A 12,471-nucleotide genomic window follows, 5' to 3' on the forward strand; every position below is an offset into this window, starting at 1 on the left:
AGGGGCACGGGCCCACTCGCAATATGTGGACATGGATAGGAAGGCAGGAGAGGAAAGGTGAGAATGGATCGGGGGGGGTGGTAACTCTGTGGATGCAGAGCTGGAGGAAAGGAGATGGGAACGGGGAGAGAAAGAGGGGGGATGGGGAGCTAAAGGAAAGAAGACAGAGGAATAGGGAAAGAGCGAGACAAGGGGTGGTGAGCTGAAGAGAAGGCAACAGAGGAATTGGCAAAGAGAGAGAAAGAAGAGATGGGGAGGTGGGCACTTCAGGATCTGCTGAATTACTCCAGCAAATTTGTGCATTGATAACAATCACAGCTTCTGAAGACATTGTTGGTTTATTCTATCATTGACTTGGTCTGTTGGTCCAATCGATCTTTGCTCACTATTGAGTGGGAGTGGCCCTTGATGTAAGATGTAGGAGCAGAATTAGGTTCATTTGGTCTATCGAGTCTGCTCTGCCATTCAAATTGTGGCTGATGTCGTTTTTCTCTCAGCCCCATTGCCTTGTCTCTCCCCATAACATTTGACATTTGATGGGATGCAGGCAAAGCCATGATTAATTTTTAACTTAATCACATGCGACTATTACTGAAAAGACCTGTTTTTTATTACCCTTTATTCATTGCCTTGAACTACAGAGATCCTTCCAGCGAAAGTGTTGTCAGACTGCTGGCGAGCATGGAGACCTCGGTCTTAGACCCAGTGATGACTGATGGTTCAGATGGTGGTGACTTGGATGGGACCATTACTGTCAGAGTAATGAGCAGATTGCCATTTGGTTCTCTCAGCCTCTTCATGACCCTGAATGCGCAGCAGAATTGTTGTTGAGACTTTAGAACAGGGGTGGGCAACCTTTTACATGGGCCGGATGGTGTGTCAGTGGTTGAGCGGCGAACCGCACTGGTGCTACCATTAATTAATTAATTAATCAAATTGATGAATGGAATGAATGAAATAAATACGCTGATGCATTTCCGGTCAGGAAAGTCATCTTCAAATCTGGAAATGTACCAAAAATCATGAGCTAGTCATTAAAATAACAGAATAAAAAGACCACAAAAGTCAAAAAGGAGAAAAATTAGAGCCACAATGAAAACAAAATAACTAACCCCAAAACAGAGAGCAATGAGAGGGGGAGAATGTCACACAAAGAGAGGGGGCTCTCTTGCTGGCAGAGGCATGTGTCAGAGATGGAGGATGAGTCACAGAGAAAGCGAGGGATTTGCACACAGATGGGGGAGCCACACACAAAGAGAGGGTGTCCAACCCAGGGAGATGAAGTCCAATACAGAGAGACAGATGATTGCAGAGAGACGAGTCACACAGAGAGATGGTGTCTATACATGCACAGAAAAAGTCTCACATATAGAAAGGGGGAGAGAGAGAGATGACTATACAGAGATAGTTGAAAGAGCTTTACAGGAAGAATTGGTCTCTCACAGAGGAGAAGGGTCTCACAGACAGTGGAATAATGTTATCGTGAGAGGGGGGAAGAACATCATTGAGGGGGTGGGGGGGGAGTCTCGCACAGAGGGAAGGAGGGTCTCCAACATCTTCATATTACCTCTCAAATACTTGTGTCACTCTTCAATATCTTTGACCGTCAGAGATATTCAAAAGCAGCACCTCTGTTCAAAAGCAATTATGAGAAAATAGATGTATTTAAAAAAAATGCATCAGTTATTTATTAATTCAAACAGAAATATACAGAGAATTAAACAAAACATTTAGCCAGTCAGGTTGTCCGTCTAATATCAGATATAACTTTCCATTTCAATAATCTCAAAGATGTACTCTATGCAAGTGCAAATACTTGTAGAACTGAATGTACCACATGCTATGTCCTTAATGTTTTGTTGTGAAACACAAAAGTTTGAAAACACTGTGATTGAGTTAAAGCATAAAAATGCTGGAGAAACTCAGCAGGTCTCACAGCATACATAGAGATATATAATCAATGTTTTTTTCAAGAAAGGTTCAGACCTGAAAAGTTGTTCGTATGTCTTTACCTCCTATGGACACTGCATGACCTCCAGCATGTCTGTGTTAATGTATTGTTGCATGTTGATTAACATTAAAATTTTGCAGCTAAATTGATAATTTTTTAAAGAAAGTCTGCACCCTCTTTTGGCTTAAATGCAGGAGGTGGTGTATCCAATCTCTCAGTGTAGCAGTTTTTTTTTAACACCTCTGGGCTCAATGAGAGGAGGGGTGATGTGTGAAAAGAGTGAAGAGCTTCAAATACAGAAACAAATCTCTGCCAAGGTATAAAGCCAAACTAATGTTGCAGGGTACAAGTTCTCACTTGTGTACACCTGGAACGACAATATAGCAAAAAAATTCAATCCCTGTAAATGCTCTCTTACCAGAGGATCTATGGGACAACATTCTTAAACTGGTGAAATCATCTTCAATATGTGCACGGCATTCACTAATCCATTTCAAAGTGGTGCAGCATGTTCACGTATCCAAAGATAAGCTGGCTTGTATCATTTTGAAAATTAACCCTAATTGTGACAGATGCAAATCTGATATTGCTACAATGACATATATGTTTTGGTCTTGACCATCTTTGGAAATCTATTGGAAAGAATTTTTTAATATCTTTTCAACTGTATTTCAGGTGGAGCTTCGACCCAATCCAATAACTGTTCTTTTTGGGGTTATTGAGCCAGACATAGTTTTTCTGAACCTGCGCAGCGGGTTGTGGCCTTCTCTACATTGTTGGCTAAAAGAGCCGTCTTATTCAACTGGAAAGACGCGAGACTTCCAACAGTGTTTCAATGGTTCAATGTTCAAGATTAGAAAAAAATTAGGTCATGTATTTGATTCATCGGTGAAATTTGAAGATACATGGTGACATTTTATATCTTATTTTCATTTTTAAAATTTTTTATTTAATTATTTGCATCATTACAGGAAAAAAAACATTAATCAAATATCCATATCCAATGATACAAAAAAATACTTTAATCTATTTTCTCCCCATCCCCCCTCCCACCCAAAAGTAAGAAAAAGAAAGAAAAGAAAGAAACACCTCCCATTTAATATCCAATAATATTAGCAGAGACAATCATTAATTGTTATTAAAAATTACTAACTAAGAGGAGTGGATGAGATAGAAGAGGTGGATGGAAAATTATCCATAAAATCCATATATGGTTACCAAATACTATAAAAAGTTTCAACTCGATTCCTTAAACTATACGTAATTTTTTCCAAAGGTCTACAATTTTGCATCTCATTCTACCATCTTCTCAATAACACTTCTCTCTCATCTTTCCATGACATAGCTATACATTTCTTTGCAGTTGCTATTGCAATACAAGAATTTTTCTTGGTATTTGTCCAATTTCCATTTTAAATCCTTTTCATAAAAATCACCAAGTAAAAATATTCTTGGATCCTTTGATAAATTTATCTTCATAATTTGCCCTCTAATAATAAACTCAGTTCATTCCAAAACCTTCCCACTTTTTCGCAAGACCACACTGAATGCAAAAAATCTGCTTCTTTCGCACATCAAAACACTTATTTGAATAATTAGGATTAAGTCTATTTAACTTATGTGGAGTATAACACAATTGACAAAGAAAATTATATTGAACCATTTGATTTCTAACATTTACCGTATTCGTAACACTTTCATAACATAATTTTGACCAAATGTCCTCCTGAATTTATATATTTAAATCGTTCACCCATCGGATTCTTGATTTTTCCTTTACAGTCTCTTGTAATTTTATATACATATTAGTAATAAATTTCTTAACAACAAATGTATCTGTTATTATAATCTTCGAATTGACTTTGTTTAGGGAGTCTCCGATCTGCTCCCAGCCTCTCATTGATAATATGCAAAAATTGTATTATTATGTATATTATATTTATCTTTTAATTGATCAGAAGTTAAGAATAAAAATCCTAAAAAACAATCCTTTATTCTCTATAAACCTTTACTATACCAATGATCAAATAAAGAATTATTCAAATTAAAAGGAAGAATTTGATTTTGTTTTAACAGCACTTTTGGTAATTGATAATTTTTAATTCCTCTCTCAATATGAATTCTATTCCTATCTTATTTTCCTTTGATGTAAATGTTTTCAATGTAATTAGATCTACTCACTCTTCCAAATGAGATATAGTCCTGGTTTTTTGAATCACGATGGGCGTGTGTCTTTTCCGTCTTCATCCAGTGCAGTGGAGGGGGGGGGGAGGGAATCCAAGTTTATACTATTTGAAGTTTTATCTTGATATAGAGAGAGATGGATAGAGACCCAGGGAACCAGGTTTGGTTAACTACACAATGCAAATCCTACCGGTGCATTACTGCAATGAACAGCTGGAATTGTGTGCGCACACACACACACACACACACACACACACACACACACACACACACACACACACACACACACACACACACACACGATATTTTATATTCAGATTTATTCCCTTCATTGTACTGCATTTGTTATTTTTAAAAAAATTTAAAAATCATACACGACTTTGGGACTTCCATCCTCAAGTAGCTGCAATCTGTTGAGACTGCTTAATGCTTATAAAGGTAAGTTTTAGTCGATAAGATTTTCGGAGATCCAAGTTAATGACCATGAGTCAGAAAGCAGGATGGAGATCAAGAATCTGGTTGTGTGATGCCAGGACAACAATCTTGCTTTCAATTTCAATAAGATTCGCCCATCGTTATTGAATGAAGATCTACCGGGACCAATGACTGAAGAGGGCGCACAAAATCAGTGAACCGGTGCGGACTCGAAAGGCCAACGTGGCCTGTTTCTGCTCCGTAAATGGTTATATGGTTATGGTTGATTAATTTGGGAAACTTTAGAAGTTTGGTCTCGTTAACACTTGCAGAAGTTCTTATGTATATGAAAAATGCTCTTAGGCAGCATTAAAGTAAGTAATGCTTTTTTTCAGGTTTAGGCATACAGCACGGTAGCAGGTACTTCTGGCCCACAACCCGTACCGCCCAAATAACCTCCAACCCTTGTACGTTTTGAAGGGTGGGAGCACCCGGAGGAAACCCACGTACACATAGGGAGAACATATTCCTTTTCGACTGCAGCAAATTCGAACCCGGGTTGCTGTCGCTGTAATAGCGTTGTCCTAGCCGGTCCGCCCTTTGTAATCCAGATTTTTCTTTGGTTGTGTTTCTGGTTGAGAAAGGACTATTGTCCAAAAGAGCAAAATATATTTAAAACAATTTCAGCTGTTCATTGCAGTAATGCACCGGTAGGATTTGCATTGTGTAGTTAACCAAACCTGGTTCCCTAGATAGCTCTCCTCAGTGAATTCACTGGCAACAGAAATGAAAACACACTTTAGCATTACAAAGCATTGTCAATATCCTGTGCTGTTTTATTATTTCTTGCTGGGGCATGTCAGTACATGATGAACCAGTAAGGTTTCCCGTCGAAGAAAATCAATTTACGGATGAGTGTACTGCTCCTATTAAAACAGAAAGGAAGATGGTTAACTCATGACATTTCCTGTTGTGGCAGGTTTGGACATGATTAATTCATGAAATTACCTGTTGAGATAAGTTTGAATATAGTTATTTGTGAAACTTTCTGCCATGGCAGGTTTGGACGTGATTAATTCATGAAATTACCTGTTGAGACAAGTTTGAATATATTTATTTGTGAAACTTTCTGCCATGGCAGGTTTGGACATGATTAATTCATGAAATTGCCTGTTGAGACAAGTTTGAATATGGTTTTTCAGGAACCTTTCTGCCATGGCAGGTTTGGACATGGTGAAACAGTTAAATTTCTGTTGTCCTGTTCAGACATGGTTAATTCACATCATTTCTCTTAAGACAGGTTTGCTTGACAAAATTTACTGTTGCAACAAGCCTGAACATGAATAACTGGTGAAATTTCCTGCTGTGACAGGTTTGGTTACCTTGAAAACCTTTGGCCATGGCTAACAGTGACATTTTCTGTTATGATATAGTTAACCAGGGAAATTTCCCATTGAGACAGGTTTGGACATGGTTACCTTGGTGAAATTTCCTGTTAAGACAGGAATTTCAAGTTAAGACAGAGTTTACTGTGCCGTCCAGTTCCACTCAATTAACCTACAACCGCAGTAGGAAGAAACTGGAGCACACCATGGAAACCCACCCAGACGCAGGGAGAACGTGCCAACTCCTTACTGAGAGTGTGGAATTCGAACCCCTGTCCCGATCGCTGGTGCTGTAACAGCATGGCGCTAACTGCTACACCAACCATGCCTCTCTTTGCTGAATTTACAGTAAAATCTCCTACTGTGAGAAGTTTGGACAGGATCAATTAAAATGTTCCTCTTGCGATGGCATTGTTCTGGTGATGTATATTGTTGAAAGATATCCATTCATATGAATAGTATCTTCCCACTGAAATATTTTATGGATCGTTAAATGGCATTTTCTTGTTGAAACATGTCAGGACATGGTTAACTGGCATGTTTGTGTTTAGACATGTCTAAACAATGATAAACTAGAGCAATTTCCTATTGGGGTGCCTGGAGGGTACGTGAGCCGTCTGATCTAATTGTGTCACGCCAAAGCTGGTGAGATTACCCAGTGAGGTAATGAGCAAAATATATGAGCATTTGACATTTTACCCTTGGGCGAGTCAGCTAAGATTTTACATGCTAAACATTGGCATGTTTTTTAAAATGTTTTAAATTTTTCACGCTATGAACCATATCAATCAAAATACATACAAACATTTCCCTCTTAAATATACACAGTGGCATTTTCTCCCCTGTTTCCCCACCCCTACCTTCCCTCCCTCCCACCCCCCACCCCCAAACCCATTAAACGTTCAACATATACAATACAATAAACCCATTAAACAATGTCATCACACAATGAAAATAAACAAGAAAATTTTATCATCTACTTTTACACACTGGGTCAGTTCATTTCGTCTTCTTCTCCTTCTGTCATTTTAGGGGGTGGAAGTCCGCGGTAGGCCCTCTCTGTTGTGTTCCATGTACGGTTCCCAAATTTGTTCGAATAATGTGACTTTATTTTTTAAATTATATGTTATTTTTTCCAATGGAATACCTTTATTCATTTCTATGTACCATTGCTGTACTCTCAGGCTCTCTTCTGATTTCCAGGTTGACATTATACATTTTTTTGCTACAGCTAAGGCTATCATAATAAATCTTTTTTGTGCTTCATCCAGTTTGAGGCCTAATTCTTCTTATATTACTTAGAAGAAAGATCTCTGGATTTTTTGGGATGTTGCTTTTTGTGATTTTATTTAATACCTGATTTAGATCTTCCCAAAACTTTTCCACTTTCTCACATCCCCAAATTGCACGTACTGTTGTTCCCGTTTCCTTCTTACAGCGAAAACATCTATCTGATACTGTTGGGTCCCATTTATTTAACTTTTGGGGCGTAATATATAGCCTGTGTAACCAACTATATTGTATCATGCGTAACCTCATGTTTATTATATTTTTTAGAGTTCCAGAACATAACTTTTGAAACTGCAAGCTCTTCCATGTTGCAGTGAACCATTTTGTTCCCCATTATCCTGTTGAGGCTATCGTTTACTTTCAGGGGAATGCAGGGACTTTAAATGGAGAATTTACTCATTCCGTTATTTTCCACTGTTATAACACCTCTTGAAACTGTCAGCTTTAAATGTGGATGCGTGTTGCCCCTGAATCACATGTTTCAAGTCATGGTGTTGACTAATGAAGTTTTGAATAATTACACAAAATATCAATAACACTAAACAGGTCAAGAATAATCTTTTGTAAAGAAAAAAGAAGCTAACACTTTTGGTCAGCCATCTTTTTGCATGGATTGAATGGAACTGAATATCACAATTTAGTGGAAAAATTTTGTTTTGTGTGCTATCCAGGCATGTCAACCTGTCCTTGAGTACAGCAGGGCACTGTAATATAATAGTTCAAGTATCATCTGTTTGTGTCAGTGTAACCTGATGAAACAACATTGTCCAGCCCACAGTGCAAAACACACACAGACATAACACATGTGGAGACAAACTATACATATACACAGAACCTACGTACATATGTTAAAATGAATAGTATTAATAAATAGCAGAGTCACGGGGAGTTGTTTAAACAGTTCAACAATCATTCAGGAATCTCACTGCCCACATGCGAAGAAGCTGTTCCACATAATAGTGTATAGTGACATGATGAGAATTTATTGCCGTATACATAAGTACAATGCACAGATTCACTGAAATTCTTCCTTGTTGCAGCCAAACAGGTACCTACAATAGAGTAAATTAAAGGATATATAAATATTCACAGTTGCAATTCGTGCAAAGAAAATTGATGTTTCTTTAGAACAGACAGATCTTTTGTCTTAATTTTAAAAAAGTCCAGATTATGTTGTTCTTGGTCCCTCCACTGAAAGGTCCAAAGCAAAAATCTCAAGTTGACCTCAGCAAGATCGCAAATCTGACTGGGCCATCCACTTGTCACCACAATTGTTTTTAATTTTAAAAAAAAGTTTAGGCCTACAGACCATTTCGGCCCATGAGCCCGTGCCGTCCAATTTACACCAAATGAACCTACACCCCTGGTACGTTTTGAAGGGTGAGAGGAAACCGGAGCTCCAGGGGAAAAACCACGCAGACACGGTGAGACGTGCCCAAACTCCTTGGAATTCAAATCCCGAACGCTGGCACTGTAAAGGTGCCATGCTAACTGCCAACTGTGCTGTGCATTTTGAGTCTCAGATCTTCACTGTCCAGGGCGAGGAGGAAGTTTGGGACCTTCCGGCTCTGCATATTCAGAAAGCCACAGGGAGCCCACATACCCCCACTGATGCCACTGACTCAGTCCTGCCATAATTTGACCTGGGGAATTGCAGTGCTGTTCATGCCTGCTCCAACTTGATCAATGCCACCCTGGGCATAGTCTTCACTCCATTAAGGACATTGACAAGGGGTAGTGTCTTAAGAAAGGAGCTTCTATTATCAAGGGCCCTCACCAGCCAGGCCATGCCCTCTTCACACTGCTACCATCGGGAAGGAGGTACGGGAACCTAAAGGCCAACACCTAACACCACCATAACGTCATCTTCCTCTCCACCATCAGATTTCTAAATGGACAATGAACCACAGACACCACCGCACTTTCTCTTCCTTTGCACTAATTAATTTATTTTTAAAGGGAATCTATAGCAACATTGTATTTGAAACCCTGCTGTAAAAACAACAAATTTTGTGACATACTCATCAAAATAAGTTCTGATTCTGAATGAACCAAGATTTTTTTGAGTGACGTAGAAGGCTCAGGGCAAAACACACTACTCAGAGTACATTTTCTTGCCGTTCATCTTGACGTGATGATAGACGGCCGGACCAACACTTCCACGGTGGTTTGGAGACACATGCTAGAATGAGGGGGGAAAGCAGGATCACCACATTTAGTATAGCAGTCAGCATGGCGCTACTGCAGTGCCGGAGAGCGGGGTTCAAATCTAGCGCCGTCAGCGAGGAGTTTATTCATTTTCCCCGTGTCTGCGTGGGTTTCCTCTGGGTGCTCCCATTTCCTCCCACCCTTCAAAACCAACAGGGGTTGTAGGTCAATTGGGAGTATTTAGGTGGCAAGGGCTAGAAGGGCCTGTTGCCGTGCTCTAGGTATGCTGTATTAAGTGACAGCAAATTACCTGGCAGTTTAATTTGCACAATTTATTGAAGCTGCATTCATGGGTAGCATCGTTAGTGTACCTGTTAGCGCAACTCTATTGCAGTGCCAGGGGCTTGGGTTTAAATCTGCTTGTACGTTCTCCCCGTGTCAGTGTGGGTTTCCTCCAGGTGCACCAGTTTCCTCCCACCCTTCAAAACATACGGTGGGGGGGGGAGGATATAGTTCAATTGGGTGTAATTGGATAGCACAGGCGCGTGGGCTGAAAGGGCCTATTACCGTGCTGCATGTCTTTTAAAAAAAAAACATGCCAAACAGCCCCTGTGAAGTCGAAGGGACAGTCATCTCTTCAGGACGGTGCTCTGCACCAAGATGTCAAGGAAAGCTAGCCAGAGTGAAGAGGTGGAACGTGAGGGGTGAGACAGGGGCTGGTTGGTGATGGATGGAATCAGGTGGTGTGGGGAGTGATGAGCAGATGGGGTAGGTATGAGGAAAGAAAGGGGTAAGGTAGAGATGGAAGCGAAGACCAGAGGGACGGTGGTCAGCTGGAACCAGGCAGGGAAGATAACTGGGTAAGGAGGGAGGGTGTTTGGGGAACAGAAAAGATGAACATAGGGAGGAAAATAAAACCTGGGGGGGGGGGGTGGGGGTTGGGTTTGAAAGGAACTCTGGCAGTGAGCAGTGAGTTTAAACAGGAAAGTCTGTACATGCTGAGATTATATCCAATGCATAAATGTGTTGGAGAACTTAGCAGGTCACGAAGCAAAGGGTTACGACCAACATTTCAGACCTGATCCCTTCATCAAGGAATGAGCGAAAAGCAGGAAGGCACCTGAACAAAATGGCTGGGGTGGAGGAGTGGATGAAAGAAGAGGCAGGGGGAGGAGAACAGGCCAACAGGCAAGAAGTCACAGGTGGGCATGGGTGGGAGGGCAGAAGAAGAAAAAAAAGCTGAGGTGAATGGGGAGGGAGTAGTTCTCTGAATGGAGGGAGAAGGGATGGAGAGCTGGAGGAAAGGAGAGAAGGGAATGGAGTGGGGGGGGTGGTCAGGGTGCAGAGAGAGACCTGAAAGAGGGAGAAGTTTCTTATTGCCTGGTAAGGGGTTACCTGAAATTGGAAATGTTAATGTCCGCACTGTTGGGCTGCGGGGCCTCCAGGTGGAATAAGAGCCATTGTTCTTCTCGTTTGCACTTGGCCTCACCATCAATAATAGTTTGGAGTGGCAATGGGAAGGGGAGTTGAAATGGCCTGCACAAGGCGGAAACTCAGGATGGTGGTTGTGGAAAGAGCGCTGTGCAAAAAGGTGTGGGTTTGCTCTCACCGATGCAGAGGAAGCCACAGTCAAGAGCTCCTAATGCAGTAGATGGGATTGGAAGAGTTAGTCATGGTTGAGGGAGTAATCATGACCCAAATATTGGCAGAATTAAAAGATCTTTAGAACTTTCCACTTCATTTGCCGCTCAATAAGCAACTTAAAATCACCGGTTGACTTAGACAGTCCTATTGTTACTGGATAATTGTGCCTGCCATGCATTCCCAATGAGCTGTTGTTTCCAAGAGTGGATGGTTGCTCTTTGATACTATCCCCGGGATGCTATGGTTCAGACTCCACATGATCAAAAGAACTGGCTACTGATCAGATGCCCAACTTGGTGGGTTTGATTGAATTAGATCAGAAGAGATGCAACATGTCCAGCAGAATCAAATGTGCGACTCTCAACGATACCTTGGTGTGACCGCGTTTGGAGCACTGCTCCACAACAGGTCCCTCATTGCTAATGCTGCTCAGGTACAGAGAGGCTTTCATTCTATGTGGGTCATCCCCATTCGCTTGCTAAGCTGAAAGCAACGGAGAACTCAAATGTACAACAGATTTCCTGTAATTGTCTGTTAATGCATAAGAGAATATTGTGAATTAAAATAATCCTCATTAATGTATTCTTGCCAGTCATAAATCTCTGCCTCTCCACAGTTAGTGCACTTCGTTCCTCAGGTACTATATCAAATCTGCATGATTTTGAACCCCTCCCTAAATCCTCCAGCCTCTTCAATTGATGTCAAAATTGATGTGCCTGTCCTCCAAACTCAGTGACCTAATTTGGTGCTCCAAATGTCACCACCTCTGAGTCTTCAAGACCAAATGCCGACAAGGCAATCAGATTATTAAAGTGTCTGCACTATATCTGCAGCAATTAATTGGAGTTTCTGGTTGCACGTCCATAAAGACAGGAGCAAAATTCGGCCCATCGGGTCTGCCCTGCCATTCGCTTCATGGCTGATGCTTTTTTTGCTCGCAACCCCATTCTCCCATCATCTTCTGTATACTTTGACATTGTAAATGATCATGAACCGAACAACCTCCGTTTTAAATACCCGCAGTGTCTCAAAAAAGCAGCCTCTATTATGAAGGACCCTCACTACCCAGGCCAAACCCTTTTCTCACTGCTCCCATCACGAAGGAGGTCCAGGAGCCTGAAGACGAACACCCAGTGGTACAAAACCAGCTTCTTCCCCTCCGCCATCAGATTTCTGAACGGACAATGAACTGCAGGCACCACCTCACGTTCTCTTCTTTACCACTAATGTGTTCATTTTTTTTAAAAATAGTGTATCTATGCAAATGTAATTTATTCCAATTTTTGCATCTATACTTTAAACTTAAATTTACATTTTAAATTAAATGATAAATTTAAACATGTAGCACAGTAATCGGCTATTTCGGCCCACGACCCCATGCTGCCTAATTACACCCAAATTACCTACCAATCTGGTACATTTCAGACAGTGGGAGGATGATGGACAGACGGAAGA

This window comes from Narcine bancroftii, chromosome 9 (assembly GCF_036971445.1).
Source record: "Narcine bancroftii isolate sNarBan1 chromosome 9, sNarBan1.hap1, whole genome shotgun sequence".
Classification (NCBI taxonomy): Eukaryota; Metazoa; Chordata; class Chondrichthyes; order Torpediniformes; family Narcinidae; genus Narcine; species Narcine bancroftii.